Genomic DNA, 23,193 nt, shown 5'->3' with positions numbered 1-23,193 from the left:
TGATCTCCTACACTGGCCGTACACCACTGGTGATCGTCGAGGGGACACTGAATAGTGCACGGTACATCCAAACCGTCATCGAACCCATCGTTCTACCATTCCTAGACCCGCAAGGGAACTTGCTGTTCCAACAGGACAATGCACGTCCGCATGTATCCCGTGCCACCCAACGTGCTCTAGAAGGTGTAAGTCAACTACCCTGGCCAGCAAGATCTCCGGATCTGTCCCCCATTGAGCATGTTTGGGACTGGATGAAGCGTCGTCTCACGCGGTCTGCACGTCCAGCACGAACGCTGGTCCAAGTGAGGCGCCAGGTGGAAATGGCATGGCAAGCCGTTCCACAGGACTACATCCAGCATCTCTACGATCGTCTCCATGGGAGAATAGCAGCCTGCATTGCTGCGAAAGGTGGATATACACTGTACTAGTGCCGACATTGTGCATGCTGTGTTGCCTGTGTCTATGTGCCTGTGGTTCTGTCAGTGTGATCATGTGATGTATCTGACCCCAGGAATGTGTCAATAAAGTTTCCCCTTCCTGGGACAATGAATTCACGGTGTTCTTATTTCAATTTCCGGGAGTGTATGTCCTTATTTTCTAACCCTCTGAGTCTAATGTTGTTCTCTAAGTCACAGTAATCAACTGAGTCAACAGTATGTTTGAATGGCACGGTAGGTACTTCCTGCTCCTCAGGTCTTGGTTCCTCATCTGTACCATTCTTTAAGTCCACACAGTGAGGAGTTTCAGTATTCTTCTCTCTATCTTCGATGTGATGTCCTTCATTGCGTACTTGGTCTCTTTCAATTTCCTTGTTTGTTGGACCCTGACAATTTGAATAATTACTTCTGGACACCAACCCATGTTTAGATCCATCATGTGTGCTACCTCCATAAATAAAGCGAATAGGTTTGATGTAAGACTCATATTTAGACACATCGTATTCAGGTGGCACTTTGGATGATCCCTCGTGACAGTCAGTAACAAAGTACCCATTCTCACTCGTTGCCCGCTGCGAAGAATGCAGGGAGGATTCCGCAGTTGACAAGTTGTCAGAAGCTGATGCTGGGTTATTATCACTGTCCTCGATCAGAAGTTGAGCCTCCAAGTCCTCTATGCGAAATAACGAGGCTGAATGGAGCATTGCCCATTGAAATAACTCATGCTTAACTTCTTGCACAAGATGATACTCCATTGCTCCATGAATGTATGCATCATCTAACATGTTGGTTATGCGAAAGTATTTGTTTTGAATGGCCACTAAGAGTGATTCCGGTGCTGTATCTCCTTCTCCCTGTGCTAAAATACTCATTTGTCTTAGGGCTTCAAATTGGATGTAAACTCTATCCTTTTGCAGCAGAAGACAACGAATTCTCGGCGTGACTTCAATCATGTTGTTAACTGTACGTTTACCTTTAGGTCCCATCTTAAACCTCACAGCTACCTCAGCATGAAACTCCTCAGGGGAAACATGCATGCTGAGGTTTATTTCATAAAGTTCGTCAAGAAATTCCTCGTCTGTCAGTGTCGTTGGAACCTGGTAAACTGCTAAGAGAGGTCGCAGCTTCCTTGGCTGTTAACATTTAATATTCTGCAGCGCAGCTGTCTTTTCAATAACCTTGCGCTTGTCTTCTGCCGTCTCAGTTTCTATGATGACAGTATTTGCCGTCGATCTGATAGCTCTAATTTTGACTTTGTCTAGTTTCGGATTTATGGTCTTCGTTATTGGATCTCTGACAGTCTTAGAATCCTGATTGGCTGTGCCTATGAAGAAGAGAACACATGTCTGTTTGCCTCTAACTTCTTCAATCTTCATTTCAGTTGTGTTTACCTTTTTTGGTACAGCTGCCGCAACAGCGGCAAATGACAATGTGGCTGGCTTACTCTCTCTCAATCGTGTATTCTCCTCCTTAAGACTTTTCAGTTCCTTCTCCAGGCGTTCTATTCTCTCCTGTGCATCAGATGCATTGGCAATGGCAAGCTCATTCCTCAGCCTTTGGTTCTCTAACCTGAGCTCCTCGATTTGACCATTAACCTGGACTGAGTTTAAGACAAACGTCCAAATCTTATTTTTAATTTTGTCTGATATCGCTGCCGACGTTTTCTTCTGCCGTAGTTCACTTGTCAATTCACCCACGAAGTTTTCAACCACAGCAATTTTTTCCTGAGTCGCGTCCATGGTTCTAGTTGCTTCCGACATATCTACAGAAATACGACGCCTAGATACAGTGCTCTTTCCCTCGGAAACCGTCGTCATTATAAGCTTAGGTGTAGCACTTCCCACAATCGGGCTGGCCACAACCGCCGCTAATTCAGACCAAGTGGTCTTCTCCAGCATCTACGCTATCTACGTTGATGCTAGGAAGTCACAAAGAAAGTGTACCGTAATTAACATTATACAAATTCTTGTCCAATAATCACTTTCACCTAACCTCCCAACTACAATTATTTCGATCTGCACACCACAACAATATTTCGATCTATGTACCACGGAGAAAGTTCGATTGAGGTACCACGAAGGAAGTTCGATCTATGTAATACGCCGAAAGTTCGATCTATGTACCACGCCGAAAGTTCGATCTATGTACCACACCTAGCCTAAAAAACTTTCATCCAAGCAAGCACAATTTTAAGTGCAAAACGAAACACTGTGGAGTGTAACTATTTTGTTCAGATAGTCTGAAATATTAAGTTATAGAAAATACTTGCAGTATAAATTAGCTTTGCACTCTAGGTACAATTCACTGAGCTATCATGTATGATGTAAGTTTGTAGCTAGTTCTGGACAGTAAATTCTAGGTTTTCGGTCTGAGTGCAGTACCTTTAGTTGAAAGTCACTTTCACACAGCACACTCGCGAAATAACATCAGAGTTATCACAAAAAAATCAAATTAACACAGAGCACTTCAACAAGAATACTAACATAGCAGCCATCTTGCCAAAGATAGGGACAGCGGGAATCTCGTTAATCCATTCATGCGTGTCACTAATTAGATGACGAGGCATTTGGCTATATAGCCGTCTTTATTCACAGAAAATACATGTGAATAACAAAGGTTACATACACTCTTAAGAGCTAGTGCGCCATACTCCCCGAGAGGAGCTCACAGGGGCGCCGGTTACCGCTGTTGGTGTAACCGCTAAGACCTTACTTTATTACACAAGTATAAACAATTATATTACAAATTAAGAATAAAGGACGGTATTGCTCCCGACATTGAAGCCCCAGGAGTCAGGGCAAACTAACCTAATCGATACCGACTCACTAGCCCACGCCCTCCCTGTACTTCGTCCTTGTCGACGTCATGTTTTCAAACAGGCCGAAGATCCATGTTGTTCCTCCGAGCACCCGCGTGCTTATGGTGCTTAACTCCCGCCTGCGGAAGTCCAGTTGTAGGAGCTGGCGGCAGATGTAGGTGCCCAAGGCCCCCTCCAATTCAGTGTCACTGTCTCGAACTGTAAGCTGCTGGCTGCGGGTCGGAGAGCGCCGACAGCACGCCGCACCGATGGGACATCATACTTCGCTTCCTTCCGCCGGTGACACCAGTCGGTGTCGAGGTGGTCGCCGACAATTTGTGAGGCTTGCGGACTCCCTCTGGTGTTCGGAGGTGTGGCTCGACGGACACGTCGAACCCTCTTTGAGCCAGCCCGCGCGCGACGTATCTCACTACCGCGTCGTGACGCCGCTCCCGGGTTCGGCTGGTGAGCCCGCAACCCTGGACGACGTGGTTTGCGATCTCGACGGCGTTGCACCTCGCGCGACACATCTCCTCCCTGTCTCGGCCGCGGCTCCTGCACGCTTTAGTTGGTAATCCGTTGATCCGCGTGCGGATGCACGCCACATAGTCATGGCCCGACAGGAAGCGACTGGTGTCCTCGACCCAGCTGTGTTGGCCAGATGTCCTGCCTGACGACGAAAGGGTTGCCCCGTCGAAGGTGATATGCAGGCGCGCCGCCCACATCTCGCCAACTTTTGCAGCCGATTGCAGCAGATGGCCCTCCCATATAAGGCGTCGTTCTAGCGCAGCCACTTCCTGTCGTGCCTCCCCCAGGTCTGCGTCGGTGGTGGAGGGCTCGAGCTGTAACAGGGTGAGGAGCCTGCCCCATCCAGCGGGCAGATGGAATCCCAAGGCCCCCATGGGCTACTGGAGCGTGAAAGTAGCCCAACGGGGTATCTGCTGGGAGGCGGAACCATCTCCTCACCACAGCCCGACCGCAGTTGCCCATGGCCTTGAGCGCACCGATGCGGTTGCAGCTCAGGGCCAGGCCATGGTACAGGCCTGGTAGAAGAACCTTACAAAGTGCATACAGCCGCTGCTGCGGCTTCAGTGGTGCCCGCGTGATGATCGACAGCTGCTCTTCTACGTGGTGCCTCGTATGGAAAAGGCACCGCCCTGAGGAGGAGAACTGCAGTCCGAGATAGCGGAAGGTCTCACCCACTCCCAACTCTGGCATGGTGGTGTCGCCGGCAGTGAAGGTGACGCTGGCATCCACCTTCACTTTCTTCTCGCGGCCGGACGCCACGAGTGCGAGGGTGAGAGAGTTCTGCGGATTGACCCGCAGCCCCAGTTGGTTGAGGGCTGCCACTGCTGCATTGATGAGGGACTGCAGGCCCCCCCTCGTGGAGGCAAAGAGCAGGATGTCGTCTGTGAAGGCTGCTGCGTTGATCTGGTGGCCCAACACTTTGACACCTATGTGTGAGGGCAGCTGGTCTAAAACACAGTCAACAGCGAAGTTAAAAAGGAGAGGAGACCAAGGATCTTCTTGCCGAACACCTCTCGCTGGCCGCACGGCCGGGGACTCGTCGCCGCCCCCTGCAATTACCGTCGCGCTGTCCGCATAGCAGCCCTCGATGTAGTCGATGAATTCATCCGGAAGACCATGGGCTTTAAGCACAGGGCAGAGGGCCGCAAGGTCCAACGAATCGAACGCCTTAGACACATCGAGAGACGCCATGAACACAGAACGATGGCGGCGGACGGCGCCGACGAGCACCCGGTCGAGGAGGAAAGTGTTCTCCAGCATTCTATCCTTTGGGATGAAAACCCGCTGACGTTCGTCCACAGCATACATCCGCATAAGGCGAGTCACCAGGACCTTATGAAAGGTTCTGGCTAACACCGAGCAGACGGTGATGGGCCGAAAGTCAGCGGGGGATGGTGGGGCAGCTGTCTTAGGCAGCAGGGAGGTCCTGGCTGGGAGGAGGGGTGAGGGAAGCTTGCGGGTAAGCAGGAATAGGTTTAAGAACTTGGTGGTAACCTCCGCGAGAAGGCGGTGCAGCTGCACCGGCGAGAGGCCGTCAGGGCTGGCAACAGAACCTCTGGGCGGCAAGGCAGCCACAACCTCTTCTGCAGTGATCGGCCCCCACAGGCGCTCGAAGTCAACAGTCTCCGAGCGCGGGAGAAGCCTGTCAGGAATGGGGCCTGCGGTGGAGGGTGGCTCCATCGTAAAGAGGCTGCGCCAGAAGTCCACCAGCCCAGGGATGTTCGGCGGCGGTTGGAGCAGGGTGCCGTCCAGGAGGCCACGCATGCATCGTGCGCGGTTCTTCCTGGAGGCATCCTGGCATCTAGCGTACTCCCACCGGCGGCGCTTCCGCTTGGAGTGGAGGGCCACCATCAGGCCGCTGCTTGGATGGCGGGCGCGGCGTCTTCTTCTTCCATAATCCTGCTTCCTCAGAGCCGACAGCACGGAGGGCCTCAGGCAGCCCGGCCACAACCACCGCCGACGGCGTACCCGGCCCCAAAAACACAAGATCGTCCAGGGCCGAGAAGCGCGTGGCTGACCGCGTCAAACCGTCGAGGTGCCTCCATATAGCTTCGTCGACTGCAGATGTTGGTGGCGGGCGCTCCAGCTCCGGTGGAGAGGGTGGCTCCTCCGGCAGCGACTCCGAGGTGGGTGGATGGTGCAGTCCATGCTGCGCCTGTTGTTCCCGCATCAGCTCCTCCACGTATTCCCGCACCATAGCCCTGTGCGCCGCCGTCCTCCTCCTGCACTTGATGGCGTCCAGGATACGGTGCGGAAACAGGGGTAGAATCTCCTGGTTTGCAAATAGAAACTTGGAGTAGCTGGCACAGAGAAGCCTAGCCTCCGTTAGGGCGAGCTCCCGCATCTCCTCTTCCGCCCACCGAGCTCGTTTCCTATCTGTGTTAATCTCCGCATTCGCCGCTTCCGGATTGGCGTGGTGGCGGTGCTGCCCGAGCCCGATCTTACTGCGGAAAGCACGGCTGCAGATGCTGCAGTGGAACCATGGCTCCCTGGCTTCTTCTACTTCAGGGATGGTTGGTGGGCTAGCAGTCGGGACTGTTGGGTTGGGCCCTTCAGCAGAAGGCCCAGTACCCGTATTCTCTTGTTTCGTTGTCCCAACTTTATGGGTTATGCGATGGGGGGCTGGTAACCCAACAAAGCCACAGGTGTGGACTTCCACTCTGCTTACCAGCCCTATCTAGGACTGGCGTATCGGTGGGCCCACACGAAGGGGGGAAGCCGCAGGCCCATGTATTCCGCTTCACTTGCCCAGTAGCTAGTAGTAAGAGAGTCGAAGTTACTCCCGCCGTTTACCCGCGCTTGCTTGAATTTCTTCGCATTGACATTCAGAGCATAGGGCAGAAATCACATTGCGTCAAAACCCGCTAGGGACATCGCAATGCTTTGTTTTAATTAGACAGTCGGATTGCCCCAGTCCGTGCCTGTTCTGAGTTGATCGTTGAATGGCGGCCGAAGCGAATCCGCGCACCCGCACCCCCCCGGAGGAGCACGCTAAGGCGGACGCGGCCTCGCAGCAAGGAAGATCCGTGGGAGGCCAAGGCATGGGACTGCGTTTGGAGCCTGCACGCAGGTTGAAGGACCGGGGAGCGAACGCAGCGCAGGTGCGCGCATCCTGCACCGCCGGCCAGCACGAGGCCGACCAACGGCGAGAGCAGACCACGTCCACGATGAATGCCCGCACATACCGGCGCTCCTACGGCACTCACCTCGCCCAGGACAGGCACGTTAGTGCTGACCCAATTCCCGACCAAGCCCGACACACCCCGATCCTCAGAGCCAATCCTTATCCCGAAGTTACGGATCCAATTTGCCGACTTCCCTTACCTACATTAATCCAGCGACTAGAGGCTCTTCACATTGGAGACCTACTGTGGATATGTGTATGAACCGGCGCAACACCTCAACGTGGCCCTCCCCCGGATTTTCAAGGTCCGAGGGGAAGATTGGGACACTGCCGCAACTGTGGTGCTCTTCGCGTTCCAAACCATATCTCCCTGCTAGAGTATTCCAGGGAACGCTCATGCAGAAAAGAAAACTCTTCCCCGATCTCCCAATGGCGTCTCCGGGTCCTTTTGGGTTACCCCGACGAGCATCTCTAAAAGAGGGGCCCGAGTTGTATCAGTTCCACTGCTGGGTTCCGGAATAGGAACCGGATTTCCTTTCGCCCAACGGGGGCCAGAACAAAGTGCATCATGCTATGATGGCCCCCATCAACATCGGATTTCTCCTAGGGCTTAGGATCGACTAACTCGTGTGCAACGCCTGTTCACATGAAACCCTTCTCCGCGTCAGCCCTCCAGGGCCTCGCTGGAGTATTTGCTACTACCACCAAGTTCTGCACCGACGGCGGCTCCAGGCAGGCTCACACCCAGACCCTTCTGCGCCCACCGCCGCGACCCTCCTACTCGTCAGAGCTTCACGGCCGGCCGCAAGGACCGGCCATGACTGCCAGACTGACGGCCGAGTATAGGCACGATGCTTCAGCGCCATCCATTTTCAGGGCTAGTTGCTTCGGCCGGTGAGTTGTTACACACTCCTTAGCGGATTCCGACTTCCATGGCCACCGTCCTGCTGTGTTCAGCATTCAACGCCTTTCATGGTTTCCCATCAGCGTCGCTTCAGGCGCCTTAACTTGGCGTTTGGTTCATCCCAAAAGTGCTTACCAAAAGTGGCTTACTTGGCACTCCGATCCGAGTCGTTTGCTCGCAGCTTCAGTATATCAAGGAAGCCGGAGATCTCACCCATTTAAAGTTTGAGAATAGGTTGAGGTTGTTTCGGTCCCAAGGCCTCTAATAATTCAGTTTACCGGATGAGACTCATACGAGCACGAGCTACCCTGAGGGAAACTTCAGAGGGAACCAGCTACTAGATGGTTCGATTAGTCTTTCGCCCCTATACCCAGCTCTGACGATCGATTTGTTGTCAGAATCGCTACGGACCTCCATCAGGGTTTCCCCTGACTTCGTCCTGGCCAGGCATAGTTCACCATCTTTCGGGTCCCAAAGCGTACGCTCTAGAGCATCCCTTGCCAACAGCGGCGTGGGTCCTGGGCCGGGTTAGGAAGATCCGTCATCTGGGAAGAACCGCGCGCGCTTGCCGGGAGCCCGAGCGCCCAAAGAGGCCAATCGACTCCTTCAGATACACCGCCGAGCACCCAGCCAGGACACCGGGGCTCTGCCCAACAGACCCGAACCGAAGCCCGCGGAAGGACCGGCTGCGCACCCGGGCTGTAGGCCGGCACCCAGCGGATCGCGACGTCCTACTAGGGGAGAAGTGCGGCCCACCGCACAACGGAACGGCCCCACCACGCGGCGAGTGGAAAGGCAACTGGACACGACCCTGCCGCGGATTGCTCCACGTGGGCAGCTGGCCCCATCTTCCGAGGGCAGAGGCCAGTAGCCAGATGGGCGTGAATCTCACCCGTTCGACCTTTTGGACTTCTCACATTTACCCCAGAACGGTTTCACGTACTTTTGAGATCTCTCTTCAAAGTTCTTTTCAACTTTCCCTCACAGTATTTATTCGCTGTCGGTCTCGTGGTCATATTTAGTCTCAGATGGAGTTTACCACCCACTTGGAGCTGCACTCTCAAGCCACCCGACTCGAAGGAGAGGTCCCGTCGACGCTCGCACCGGCCGCTACGGCCCTGGCACCTTCGACGGGCCATGGCCTCATTCAAGTAGGACTTGGGCTCGGCGCGAGGCGTCGGGGTAGTGGACCATCCCAGACACCACATGCCTCAACAGGCGGCAGCCTGCGGGGTTCGGTGCTGGACTCTTCCCTGTTCGCTCGCCGCTACTGGGGGAAACCTTGTTAGTTTCTTTTCCTCCGCTTGGTAATATGCTTAAATTCAGCGGGCAGTCTCGCCTGCTCTGACGTCGTTGTACGAGGTGTCGCACACCACACCGCCAGCCGGCTGTGCACGTTACCGAGAAAGTACCAGTAAGCGAACCGCCAGGCGGCCGGCCCCACAGGCGGCCACGACACTCCCAGGTCTCCAAAGCGGGGCAAACGCCGCGAGCTTCAGTATACGTAGCTGACCCTCAGCCAGACGTGGTCCGGGAACGGAATCCGTGGACCGCAATGTGCGTTCGAAACGTCGATGTTCATGTGTCCTGCAGTTCACATGTCGATGCGCAATTTGCTGCGTTCTTAATCGACCCACGAGCCGAGTGATTCACCGTCCTGGGTGATCTTTTTTTAGTTTCCACTGTCCGTTTCAAAACAGTTGCATAGGCGGGACTGAGGCGTTTGACGGCCCCTGTTCCGGTGTTTTGTCCAACGGCCTCACTGCCGATCGGCGTCGTATGGCTCCACACCGGAGCGGACAGGCACTCGGGCGAACGTCATTCAAAACCGGCGCCAGGCGCCAGGTGCCGCAGGCCAGCCGCTCCAGAGCTTCAGCGCTCGTACCACACAACATTTCCGTTAGTTTTGAGAAGCATGCGTGGTTCCGCACGCGGCGCACGGCTGCTGCCGTACAGGTAGCGTGTTGCGCGACACGACATGCACATCGAAAGACATGCAGTCTAGTCGGTAATGATCCTTCCGCAGGTGCACCTACGGAGACCTAGTTTTTTACTTCCTCTTAAGGATCAAGTTTGGTCATCTTTCCGGTAGTATCGGCAACGACAGAGTCCGAAGACCTCACTAAATCATTCAATCGGTAGTAGCGACGGGCGGTGTGTACAAAGGGCAGGGACGTAATCAACGCGAGCTTATGACTCGCGCTTACTGGGAATTCCTCGTTCATGGGGAACAATTACAAGCCCCAATCCCTAGCACGAAGAGGCTCAGCGGTTTACCCCGACCTTTCGGCCTAGGAAGACACGCTGATTCCTTCAGTGTAGCGCGCGTTCGGCCCAGAACATCTAAGGGCATCACAGAACTGTTATTGCTCAATCTCGTGTGGCTAGAAGCCGCCTGTCCCTCTAAGAAGAAACGTAATCGCTGACAGCACAAATGATGTCACGCAACTATTTAGCAGGCTACAGTGTCGTTCGGTAGCGGAATTAACCAGACAAATCACTCCACCAACTAAGAACGCCCATGCACCACCACCCACCGAATCAAGAAAGAGCTATCAATCTGTCAATCCTTCCGGTGTCCGGGCCTGGTGAGGTTTCCCGTGTTGAGTCAAATTAATCCGCAGGCTCCACTCCTGGTGGTGACCTTCCGTAAATTCCTTTAAGTCTCAGCTTTGCAACCATAGTTCCCCCGGAACCTAAAATCTTTGGTTTCCCGGAGGCTGCCCGCCGAGTCATCGGAGGGACTGCGGCGGATCGCTGGATGGCATCGTTTATGGTTAGAACTAGGCGGTATCTGATCGCCTTCGAACCTCTAACTATCGTTCTTGATTAATGAAAACATATTGGGCAAATGCTATCGCTTCTGTTCGTCTTGCGACGATCCAAGAATTTCACCTCTAACGTCGCAATACGAATGCCCCCGCCTGTCCCTATTAATCATTACCTCGGGTTCCGAAAACCAACAAAATAGAACCGAGGTCCTATTCCATTATTCCATGCACACAGTATTCAGGCGGGCTTGCCTGCTTTAAGCACTCTAATTTGTTCAATGTGAACGTGCCGGCCCACCGAGACACTCAATAAAGAGCACCCTGGTAGGATTACAAGGGGTTCCGCCTTGGGACGCACGAACACGCACGAAGTGGTCGCACGCCTTCGGCTCGCGCCACCGGCAGAATGTCCCATGATACATGCCAGTTAAACACCGACGGGCGGTGAACCAACAGCGTGGGACACAAATCCAACTACGAGCTTTTTAACCGCAACAACTTTAATATACGCTATTGGAGCTGTAATTACCATGGCTGCTGGCACCAGACTTGCCCTCCAATAGATACTCGTTAAAGGATTTAAAGTGTACTCATTCCGATTATGGGGCCTCGGATGAGTCCCGTATCATTATTTTTCGGCACTACCTCCCCATGCTGGGAGTGGGTAATTTGCGCGCCTGCTGCCTTCCTTGGATGTGGTAGCCGTTTCTCAGGCTCCCTTTCCGGAATCGAACCCCCATTCCCTGTTACCCGTTACAACCATGGTAGGCGCAGAACCTACCATCGACAGATGATATGGCACACATTTGAAAGATGCGTCGCCGGTACGAGGACCATGCGATCAGCCCAAAGTTATTCAGAGTCACCAAGGCAAACGGACCGGACGAGCCGACCGATTGGTTTTGATATAATAAAAGCGTCCCTTCCATCTCTGGTAGGGACTCTGTTTTTTTTTAAGTTTTATTTATCATCAATAATAATATTTATACATCATAACCCACTACCTTATTTGATTAGTGGGTCTTACCTGCTACAGTTGTTACAATTAGCACCTAATTACAATATATTAAGTCATGAGCTACAGCTGTAATCTAATTACAATGGGCAGCTATATGCACCTATTTGTTTTAGCTTCTAAGATTTTTAACTAACCCTACGTTCTACTTCCTGCAGCGTCACAGATGTGTCAGAAATGTACAAACCTATTGTATTGCCTTGCCCATCGAGCTAATCCCGATGAGCGTGCCCCTGACACTGGGCGGGCCAGGATGTTAATCGCTGCAGGTTTCTAAATCTAGATTTGTAGTGTAATTTCTTCTAACTAATTCTATCCTAAGTCAACTCCAGTGCATTGTCAAATCCTGGTTGTTTTTATTCCCCACTCCCCGTAATCCCGTACGTGGCGGATTCCAGACTATAGGGTCGGCCTATCCACGTGCAGGCGGTATGGGAGTAGGGCTCGTATTTGTCGTAATCTGTGCTATTTAGTTTGTTCCCTCATGTATTCTCTTAGCACTTTTTGTGATATCTCGTTGGCAAGTCTATTCAGTGTTTGGAATGTGTCTTCTTGTCTTATCAGGTGGTATGTGTCATGGTCGAGTAGTTGGTCACATAATGTGGAAGCAACATCATTGAAGAGGGGGCACTCGTAAATCACATGATCGGGAGTGCCCTCACACACATTCGCAGGGGGTGTGGCCCTTTTCCCGAACTGACATAAGTATGCCGGGTAAGGTTCAATTGGCTCTGAGCGCTATGGGACTCAACATCTGTTCTCATAAGTCCCCTAGAACTACTTAAACCTAACCAACCTAAGGACATCACACACATCCATGCCTGAGGCAGGATTCGAACCTGCGCCTGTAGCAGTCGCGCGGTTCCTGACTGAGCGCCTAGAACCGCTAGACCACCGCGACCGGCTGCCGGGTAAGGCCCATGTCCAGTGAGAAAATGGATTAGTCCTCTGGTGGGTTCAAAATATTTCATTTTTAGCCGTTCTCTAATGCTTGGAATCAACTCATGGGTCCTGCACCCTGTTTCATCTGTGTCCCACAGTTCTTGCCATAGTTGTACGCCCCTTTGCCGAATCTCACCCTTGTCCCCTGCCCCAATGCCTAAGATCTCCTCTATTTTTGTTACATTTCCCTTCTTAATCCAGAACCATGCAGCCTGTTCCCTGATTTTAATGTCCAGGGGGCAAAGCCCCATTATGGGGATGTTCTGTAAGCCCCTACCGATCTAAGTATCATGTTCCTTTGAACCCTTCTCACTGTCATGGCGGGCACCACCCTTGTGAGCCTGTGTGCTCAGACTCCCAAGCCGTAACCCACTATCGATGTTAATATACTATTATGATAGAGTCTTACGAGATGAGGTGGAAGATGAAATCTTTAATGTCCTATGGATATGAGGTTGTTTAGTGTTTGGAGTGCTTTCTTGGTTACGGTTTTGATGTGTTTCCCAAAATTCCACTTCTCATCAATGATGATGCCAAAGTATCGTGCATCACATCTCCGAAGAACTGGCGAGCGCTCGATTCGTACAGTCAGGTTACGAATTAATTGTCGCTTCAATAGTAAGTAGGTGGACTTACTTGGTGACACCGTCATTTTGGTGTTTTGGAACCATAGTTGTAATTTTTTTAGGGCACTCTCTATTTTAGGTTCAATGTCATCGCAGCTACGGCCGCCGACCAATAGGAGGAGGTCATCTGCATAGGCTATCACCTCTAGCACTTCTTCACTTTGTTGTAGGATGTCTAGTAAAGGCTCCATGTGGATGTCCCATAACAGGGGCCCTAACACAGAACCCTGACGACAGCCCTTTGTTATAGATTTTCCAATTCTCTCGCTAGAAGATGATAGCCAGACCTCCCGTTCCTCGCAATAGCTCCTCAGACAACCATATAGCGGCCCTGGGCACTCCTTCTCCCGCAAGCAGGAGAAGAGTGAAGGCCACCACAGGTTGTCGAAGGCGCCACTGATGTCAACCATGATGCCCACCACGTACTTATGTGGGGGAGAGGCACAGACTTCAGCAGCCAGGGCGATTGCATCAGATGTCGATCGCCCAGGCCTGAAGCCGAACTGCCTGTCGCTCACCCCATGCAGCACCCGATGTGCGGCCAGTCTGTCAGCTAGTAGCTTTTCTCAAATTTTCCCTAGTACATTAATCAAGCAGATTGGTCTGTAGGATTTTATATTTGTTGGATCTTTATCTAACCCTTTCCGAATAATAACTACATTCGCGGTCTTCCACACCCTTGGAATTTTTTGTTGTATCAGACACTCGTTATATAAGTGAGTGAGTGGTGCAGTTAGCTGGGGAAGTAGGAACTGCACCACCTCGGCTACAATGCCGTCTGGCCCAGGAGCTTTACCCCTCTTAAGTGATTTTATGTGGGCAGCCACCTCATCCTCCGAGAAAGGGTAAACTGCCATATTGTTGGTATATTCATTGAGATTGTCATGTCTTAGTTGTTGTTGCTGATCAGATTCCCCATCCGCGCAATCATCAGGCAGCAGGGACCGGAGGAGGACCTCGGCAGTTTCCTGCTAGGATTCTGTCATCCTGCCCCGTACCTGACTGTTGATAATTCCAGTGGAGAGCGGATCTTCTCTCGTACTAATTTATATGGTAGTCCCCAGGGGTCCAATGCCAATTGGCTCTGGACGAAGTTTTCCCAGCTTTGTATTCTAATGGCCTGGAGTTCCTTCTGGAAACGAAGTTTAGCCTCCCGATACTGCATCAGCCATCTTTGCCGTTCCGGCCAGACGACACTGCGCTGGTAATATCTTCTCAACCTTCTGACAGACCGGCGCATATCCTCGAGTTCAGGCGACCATGGTGATGGAGAGGCTGCTATGGCCTTCCTCCTGGTCGGTACGACAGCTTTCACCGCGCTGGTTATGGCATTGGTCAGGTCCTCTGCTCGGTCGTTTACGTCTACGTCAGAGTCTGCGCCACCTTCTGGCAAGGCAGGAATGACGCACTCCCTCGCTAGTCGTTCCCAATCAGCCCTTTTGTAATTAAACTGCGTTTCCCACCCCATGGCCTAGCGGGACACTCTTCCACCTACAATGAATGTTATTAGGTTGTGATCGCTTGAGGTGGCGTTTTCTTCTACTTTCCACTCTTGTATTGTGTTAATTGCATTGGGGGTGGCTAGAGTTATGTCAATGTTCGTGCCCGGTCCTCCTCCCCCAGCATAGGTTGGAGGATTGCCAGGCTTGTTAACTATAATTAGTTGTGATGCCATGATAAAATCCTCTACTTTCTCTCCGTTGGTGTCCCTTGTGCCGGTGTGTCACAGGGGGGATTTTCCGTTGATGTCAGCAGTGATTATCATCTTTCGTCCTTGCAATGCCGTGGTTACTGTAGCTAGATGGTCAAGATGTGTTTCAATGTCATCCCTGTACTGAAAGTACATATTAATTTGTTCCACAGGGAGATAGCAGCTCCACGACATTGCAGTGATTATTAGTGAACTGTGATAGTGTAGTTACCTTCAGGGCTTTGTTCGTGATTATTATTGCCACTTTTGGATTATCTCCTTGGTTGATGACCTGCCACGTCGCGGCTACAAATGCAATTTTTCCAGCTAGGGAGTATGGCTCTTGCAGACAGAGTACGTCAAGTCTCCTCTCCTCCACCTCCCTTCAGAGCTCCTGCATCACGAGTCTGCTGTTATGAGTATTGAGCTGTCCAATAGTTATTTTTGTCATTAGGGAAAGTACATATGTATTCGGTCATGTGGCCAGGTCTTACTCCAGTCGAAAGCAGTTCGTCCATGTGGTATTACTGATTGTGCGTTGATGTCGTTAAGGTCAAATTTCTCACCTCGTCTCTTGAACACTTTCTTGAGCAGATCTCGCAAGGCTCCGAAGTCGGTGGGGAGATTCACTGACTTTAGCTTGATTCTGTCGACAGCCTCCATAACCGAGAAGGTTATCTTCCTGCCGTCTTCATGTCCTACACGGACCACATGTCGTAAGGCTGTGGTCAGGGTAGCCGGCTGCTCCAGTCTGGATAGTTACATAGTATACTCCAAGTTGGGGTACACACTAACCGGATCGACCGGTGGCAGTCTGACTATTGGTGAACTTAGTGCAGTGGGGCTCGTACATGAGCTTGTCACCGTTTTCTTGAATGGGTTGTTTATTTATATTACTATCTTTAGCCATTGCCACAGCAACAGGATGCCCTTGCCGTTGTTGGTGTGGTTCCAGCTTTGTACCCTGGCTTCCAGAGGAGAGAGTTTCGGCCATGAGGGGGAGATTGGTTTGTATGCCAATGTCCATTGTTGGAAATTCAGTCTGTATAGCTTTATCTTTTGTTTCAGGTTTACTGGCGCCCGAGAGCAACCTCAAAAACTCCTTGAATCTGTTTGCCCTCATGGCATCCATCCTCCTTTTGCTTGGGGACTTCCGCTTTGGCATCCTGTTTGGTATGCCGGGCTCAACCATATTCGGTTCTGGAGATTAATCTTTGCTCCAACATTCTGTATGTCGGGCAATTCGTGCCTGTGGCTCCGCAAGACTTCTTCCCTCTATTCTTGCATGGTATGCAGACTGCCGAACCCTTGCAGTCTTTGCGGCTGTGACCATGTTCCCCACACTTAGTGCACGCCGGCTCCCTGGTGCACAGCCTTAACACGTGATCCAAGTCACCACAGTTGTGGCAAAGAGGTACCACGACATAATCTCTTGTGTTTATGGCGTGAAAGCCAACATGTATTCTGCCCATTGTTGTTATGTTCTTCCACATTTGCGCTGACACCTCGGCGACGTGATGAACAACATCACGACCCCGTGGCCCTGTCTTAAATTTTAATTTAAAGCCGTTCTTAAATTCCTCTTCATTTATTTCCTCAAAATTTTGCTGTCTAATTGTATCTAGGAGTTCTTCGTTAGTCATTATTGTGGGAACGTCATATAGTATGACGAGAGGATTTCTTTTCCTCGGTGGTTCGCATTTGACCACCGAGTTCAGTTTTTGGTTGTTCAGCAATTTGTCTTTATCTTCCTTGGAGGCAACTTCAACTATAACAGAATTTCTGCTCGGTTTAACTCTTTTGATTCGGATTTTATCTTTTACAGGGTCTACAGTTTTTGTAAATAATTCTTGAATTCTCCTAACACTTGTATCCTGCCCAGGCAGTGTCCTAAGGAAAACTGCTGTATCTGTTCTTTTTGTAATTTTGTCAATAGTGTCTTTGGTCGTGTTTTGTGGGCGCTTAGTGGGCGCTTGCGCGGCCACGGCCGCCCACGTCTTTGCCGGTTGCCTCCTTAGCCTAACGTTCCCCTTTTCAAGTTCTTCGACCCTACCTCCTAGTTTAGCGTGGGCAATAGCCCATGCTGCCAGCTCATTCTTAATGATGGCAAGTTCAGCTTGGCTTATCTTGCCATTTTTAATTTGTTGCTCCATGAGCGTCGTGATTCTGGTATACCTTTGCATGAGTGTCTCATTCTCTGCCTGTCCCTCCTCGTCCTGGGGAGAGGGATCAGGCGCAGCGGAAGCTCGTTGAGGCGCACACGAATCACTCGTTTCGTTTGTAGCCATGATTCAACGAGTGATGAAAAAAGGGGTGGGAGCCCATCTCTTGCCCCGGACCAGCTCCTCTGGCATGGGGGGGGGGGTGACTTCTGCAGCTCGCCCACCGACCTCGACCTCGCCCCTAGGTCAAGGGCACTTCCGAACTGCCAGGTTCAGCGCACCGTCGCCAGTACACTCGTCCTCCTCGGTGTCCCCGTCATCGACGATTTCACTCGACGCTCCTCGTCAACTGCACCCCGCACTCCGGAGAGGCGGATGCACCTCTCGCCCTTCGCCGCCTACTTGCCCGAGTTTCCACCTCCTGGCCAAGGACCCACTCCTACTCAGGTGGCGGGCCGGTCCCCCAGACGTTCGGCGGTCTGGACCCATCTAACCTGGCCCACGCGATGTCACCACCTCCTGGGTTTGGCAGAACACGCCCTGGTTACCCAGGGGCGCGGCGAAGCGCCCTTGCCAACTCGCGCCGCGATCCCACGCCGACAAACGAGATCGCCGGCATGCAGACCACGTGCTGGTCTGTACCCTGCGAACAGAAGGGACTGATGTTCGGTCCCTCGACACCCTTCGCTTTCGCATCGGGTTGGGTCGGAGCTCTTCCTTTTGTCGCAAGGCGAAATGCCGAGCTTAACATCTGGCACCACGGGAAGACGGAAAGAGCCACTTGGGAAGGAGAGGCTATGAGAGACTCTTCACTTCCCCGAGTGAGGACTGCCGCGGCACGCTCGACAGGAAGCGATACGCCCCAGTGCGAGCTTCCGTGCCTTACGGCGCGCCGGCAACGGGCGGGCCTGCGCCGAAACGCGCCGTCAAGCGACTGACCTCACGCCAGATTCGGAACTCTGGTTTTTTTTCTTTTTTTTTAACAAAAAAAGAATTCTTTATTGACATAACAACGATAATTATACATATGTGGCCCACCTCCTAACATGATTAGTGGGCCATTAATTGTTACATAAGACTAAGTTTCTTGCAGCTTAGATTACAATTTTTTGTTAGTGAGCTACTATTTAAATTCCTAAGGTAGTGTTAGATTCCTACAACAACAATGGGCAGTTTAGTTTCTACCGACTTGTAACCTAGAAATGACTACTAACTGCAGCGTCACAGGTGTGCCAGTAAATACAAACCTACTTGGAGTGGCCAGGCTCCTCGAGCTAACCCCGGGGAGCATGCCCCTGGCACCGGGCCGGCCAAGGTTAGTAATCGCTGCAGTTTCCTATGTTAGTATTCTAAACTACGTCCTACTACTACTAGCTTAACCAACGTCATAGTTGGTGCTTGTGGTGATCGGTGTGATTGATCCCACCCCCCTAATCCCATACGTGGCGGTTTCCAACTTATGGAAGTCGGCCATTCCACGCACAGGCGGTATGGGATTGGGATCAGGTCATAATCGGTTGGTTAAAGAGTTCGGTATCTATTCTTGAGCCCTCTATTAAGACATTTCGCGATACCTCTTCTGCCAGAGCATTCAGGGTGTGGAAAGTGTCTTCTTGTCTTAGGAGATTGTATGTCTCGTTGTTTGGAAGTCTGTCTCTGAGTGTTGTCGCCACGTCGTTGAAGAGAGGGCACTCGAAAACCACATGATCAGGAGTTCCCTCCGCCGCGCCACAGTCACACTTGGGGGTTGCCCTTTTCCCAAACCGACATAAATATGTCGGATAGGGTCCATGACCAGTGAGAAAGTGGATGAGTCCTCGTGTAGGTTCAAAATATTTCATGGTCCCGCGTTTTTTACATTAGGTAAAAACTGGAATGTTCTTCTCCCCGTTTCATCTTCCTCCCAATTCCTCTGCCACAAAGCCTCCCCTCTGTTTCTTATTTCTCTCTTATCCTCTACCCATGATCTGTTATTTTTTCCCCATTCCCTTTTTTTGCCCAATACCATTCCTTTGTTCACGAATTTTGATGTCTAACGGGCAGAGCCCCATTATGACTAACAGAGCTCCCCCTGGTGATGTCCTGTAGGCCCCTACTGATCTTAGAATCATATTTCTTTGGACTCTTCTCACTATCATGGCGGGCACGACCCGTGTGAGCCTGTACGCCCAGACTCCCGAGCTGTAACCCACTACTGAGGTCAAGATGCTATTGTGATAGAGTTTGATGAGATGAGGGGGGAGATGAAATCGTTTATATCCAATGAAAATGAGATTATTTAGTAACTGGAGGGCTCTCTGAGTTACGGCTTCTATGTGTTTTCCAAAGTTCCATCTCTCATCAATTATAACTCCCAGGTATCGCGCCTCTCTTCGCCGAAGAACTGGTGAGCCATCAATTCTGACCGTGGGATTCCTGATAAGCTGACCTTTTAGCAGTAAATATGTGGATTTAGTAGGAGATATTTTCATCTTCGTGTTGAGGCACCATTGGTGTAGTTTTTCAATGGCCCTTTCGATCTTTGGCTCTATGTCCTCTCGGCTACGACCGCAAACCAGCAGGAGGAGGTCATCTGCGTAGGCTATCACCTCTAGCACTTCCTCACTTTGTTGCAGTTCGTCTAGTAATGGTTCCATGTGGATATCCCAGAACAGGGGCCCCAGAGCAGAGCCTTGGGGACACCCCTTTGTGATTACTTTTCCTATTCTCCCTCTAGGGGATGATAGCCAAAACTCCCTGTGTTTACAATAGCTCCTCAGACACCCATAAAGCGACCCTGGACACTCTTTCTCCCGTAAGCAGGAGAAGAGCGAAGGCCACCACAGGTTGTCAAAGGCGCCACTGATATCCACCATGATGCTGACGACGTACTTATGCGGGGTCGAGCCACAGACCTCAGCCGCCAGAGCGATGGCATCAGATGCCGACCGCCCTGGCCTGAAGCCGAACTGCCTGCTGCTCATCCCCCACAGTACCCGGTGAGCTGTCAATCTGTCAGCCAGCAGTTTCTCTAGGAGCTTCCCGAATAGGTCCAATAGGCAGATTGGCCTGTAAGATTTAACTTCTGTTGGTTCTTTCTCTGGTCCTTTTTAAATTATTATCACGTTCGCGGTTTTCCACCTCTTGGGAAACCTTCTTTGTCTAAGACATTCGTTGAATAGGTGGGTCAACGGCGCGACTAACTGGGGTGCCAGAAATTGCACCACCTCAGCCACAATGCCGTCTGGTCCTGGAGCTTTCCCTCTTTTTAGGGATCTTATTTGTGCAGCCACCTCCTCTTCCAAGAATGGGTAGACTGCCGTGTTGTTGTTATAATCCACTAGATATGCGTCACACAGTTGCTTCTGGATTTCAGTTTCTCCATCTGCATTGTCGTCAGGCAGCAGGGACTGGAGAAGGACCTCAGCAGTTTCCTGCCAATACTCCGTCATCCCATCCCCCCGCCTGACTGTTGATAACTCCAGGGGAGAGCGGATTTTTTCCCTTACTAATTTATAAGGGAGACCCCACGGATCTAAGGCCAACTGGTTCAGCACGTAGCTTTCCCAGCTATGCATTCTCACTTTGCGTAACTCCTTCTGGAATCTTTGCTTGGCCTCCCTGTATTGCAACTGCCATCTTTGTCTTTCCAGCCAGATGACACTGCGCTGGTAGTTTCTCCTTAGCCTTCTGACAGATTGACGTAAATCCTCTAATTCGGGCGACCATGGTGACGGCGAGGCCGCCACGGCCTTCCTCCTGGCTGGTACAGCGGCCCTCACCACTCTATGTACTGCACCCACCAGTTTCTCGGCTCTTCCGTCTACGTCTAGGTCTTGATGTGCGTCACCTTCTGGTAAGGCAGGAATGTCGCACTCCCTTGCTAAAATTTCCCAATTTGCTTTGTTGTAGTTAAATTGCACCTCCCACCCCATGGTCCAGCGGCACTCTCCTTCACTTAGAGTAAAGGTTATTAAGTTGTGGTCACTCGTGGTGGCATTGCTTACGACTATCCAATTCTTTATTAGGTTAGCTGCGTTGTGTGATGTAAGGGTCACATCTATATTCGTGCCTTGTCCTCCTCCCGCTGTGTATATAGGAGGATTGCCCAGCCTGTTGGCCACCACGAGCTGCGAAGCCATAAGAAAATCTTCCACTTTATCTCCGTTTGCGTCTCTGGTGCCGCAGTACCACAGGGGGGATTTTGCATTGATGTCAGCTGTTATGATTCTCTTTCGTCCTCGCAACGCCGCGGTAACTCTTGCCAGATGTTCTAAGTGTTGTTCTATCTCATCTCCGTATTGAAAATACATATTTATGAGAATGATTATTCCCATCGGGGACTGAAGCTCCACGACGTTGCAGTGACGAGTTGTAAATTGTGAGAGCGTAGTTACCCTCAAGAGTTTGTTTGTTACTACTATTGCTGCTCTAGGGTCCTCACCTCTGCTGACAATTTGCCAAGTTGTGGGAGCAAAAGCTATTTTCCCAGCTTGGGAGTACGGCTCCTGCAAGCAGAGCACGTCCAGTCTCCTCTCCTCCACCTCTTTGCGGAGGTCCTGCATAACAAGTCGACTGTTGTGCGTATTTAACTGTCCAATTGTTATCTCAGTCGTCATGGAAAGTATGTGTGTATGTGGTCATCCGGCCAGGTCTTATTCCAGTCGAAAGCAATTCGTCCGTTTGCCAATACGGCCTGTTCGTAAATGTTCTGAAGGTCAAACTTTTCACCACATCTCTCAAAAACTTTTTTCAGTAAGTCCCGCAGGGCTCCGAAATCAGTGGGGAGATTCACTGACTTGAGCTGTATTCTGTCTACAGCCTCCATTACCGAGAAGGTTACCTTTTTACCCTCTTCGTGTCCTACACGGACCACATGCCGTAAGGCAGTGGCCAGGGTGATTGGCTCTTCCAGTCTGGCCAGTTGCATCGTGTACTCGATGTTGGGGTACACCCTTACCGGGTCCACGGGTGGCAATCTGACCACTGGAGTGTTCTGCGTTGTGGACTTTAGGCTTGTACTTGTGACAGTACTATCTTGGATAGGTCGGTTTTCTTTGAGTTTTGTCTGGGATATTGCAGTCATAGGATGCCCTTGCCGCTTCAGATGGATTGTCGGCGGGATCTGTGTTCAGTACTGGAAAATCTGTTTGCATGCTTATATCAATCATATACGGCTCTGTTTGTATGGCCTTGTATATTATTTTTGTCTTAGTGGCACCCGAAAGCGCCAACAGGAAGTTCTTAAACCTGGTTGCCCTCATAGCGTCCCGCCTCCTCTTGCTTGGGGATTTACGCTTTGGCATCCTGTTTGATGGGCTGTGATCAGCCATAATCGATTTTGGAGATTTATCGTTGTTCCAACATTCTGTATGTTGGGCAATTGCGTCCCGAGGCTCCTCATGACTTTTTCCCGCGGTTTTTGTAGGGAATGCAGACCGCTGCTGCTTTGCAGTCTTTAAGGTTGTGTCCACTTGTGCCACACTTCGTGCAGGCCGACTCCCTGGTACAAAGCCTTAGGATGTGATCCAGGTCACCACAGTTGTGGCAGCGAGGTACCACGATGTAGTCTCTGACGTTAACAGAATGAAATCCTACATATAGTCTGCCCATTGCTGTGATTTTCCTCCACATTGGTGCCGTGACCTCAGCAACGTGATGAACCACATCACGCGCCCGAGGCCCCGTTTCGAATCTGAATTTGAAGCTCTTCCGAAATTACTCCTCATTTACATCATCAAAATTTTGCTCTTTTATTGTGTTCGTCAGTTCGTCATCAGTCATTATAGCTGGCATGTCATAAAGGATTACAAGGCGATTTCTTTTCTTTGGTGGTTCACATTTGACCAGTGAGTTTAGTTTCTGACTGTGTAATACTTTATCTTTGTCTTCCTTTGAGGCTACTTCCACAATTACTGAATTTTTGCTGGGTTTAATTCTCTTTATTTTAATTTTGTCTTTAGCTGGGTTTACAGTTTTTGTGAACAGCTCCTGCATTTTCTTTACACTGGTGTCTTTCCCAGGCAATGTCCTGAGAAAGACTGCAGTGTCTGTTCTTTTGGCCGCTTTATCTATAGTTTCCTTTGTTGTGTGCGGCTTAGTTGGCGCTTGCGAAGCCACCGCCGCCCAGGTCTTGATCGGTGGGTTTCTCAGTCTGTTGTTTTCTTTTTGTAATTCCTCCACTCTGCCTTCAAGTTTTGCATGGGCGATGGCCCATG

The 23,193-nt window shown here is 51.1% G+C and overlaps 1 long non-coding RNA gene and 1 other non-coding gene across 2 annotated transcripts in view; both read right to left on the bottom strand.

The window, feature by feature from the left end:
• The window catches only part of LOC126474986 (uncharacterized), a 490,806-nt gene that overhangs the window by 273,725 nt on the left and 193,888 nt on the right, over window positions 1-23,193 (bottom strand). The gene's annotated exons all lie outside the window — the stretch shown is intronic.
• LOC126476485 (5.8S ribosomal RNA) lies at window positions 9,300-9,454 on the bottom strand. The gene has a single exon (XR_007587014.1). It is a non-coding gene; the product is annotated as a 5.8S ribosomal RNA (ribosomal RNA).

This window comes from Schistocerca serialis, chromosome 4 (genome assembly GCF_023864345.2).
Source record: "Schistocerca serialis cubense isolate TAMUIC-IGC-003099 chromosome 4, iqSchSeri2.2, whole genome shotgun sequence".
Taxonomy (NCBI): Eukaryota; Metazoa; Arthropoda; class Insecta; order Orthoptera; family Acrididae; genus Schistocerca; species Schistocerca serialis.
Note: the sequence above shows the minus strand (reverse complement) of the source record. Positions and strands in the feature narration are given on the sequence as shown.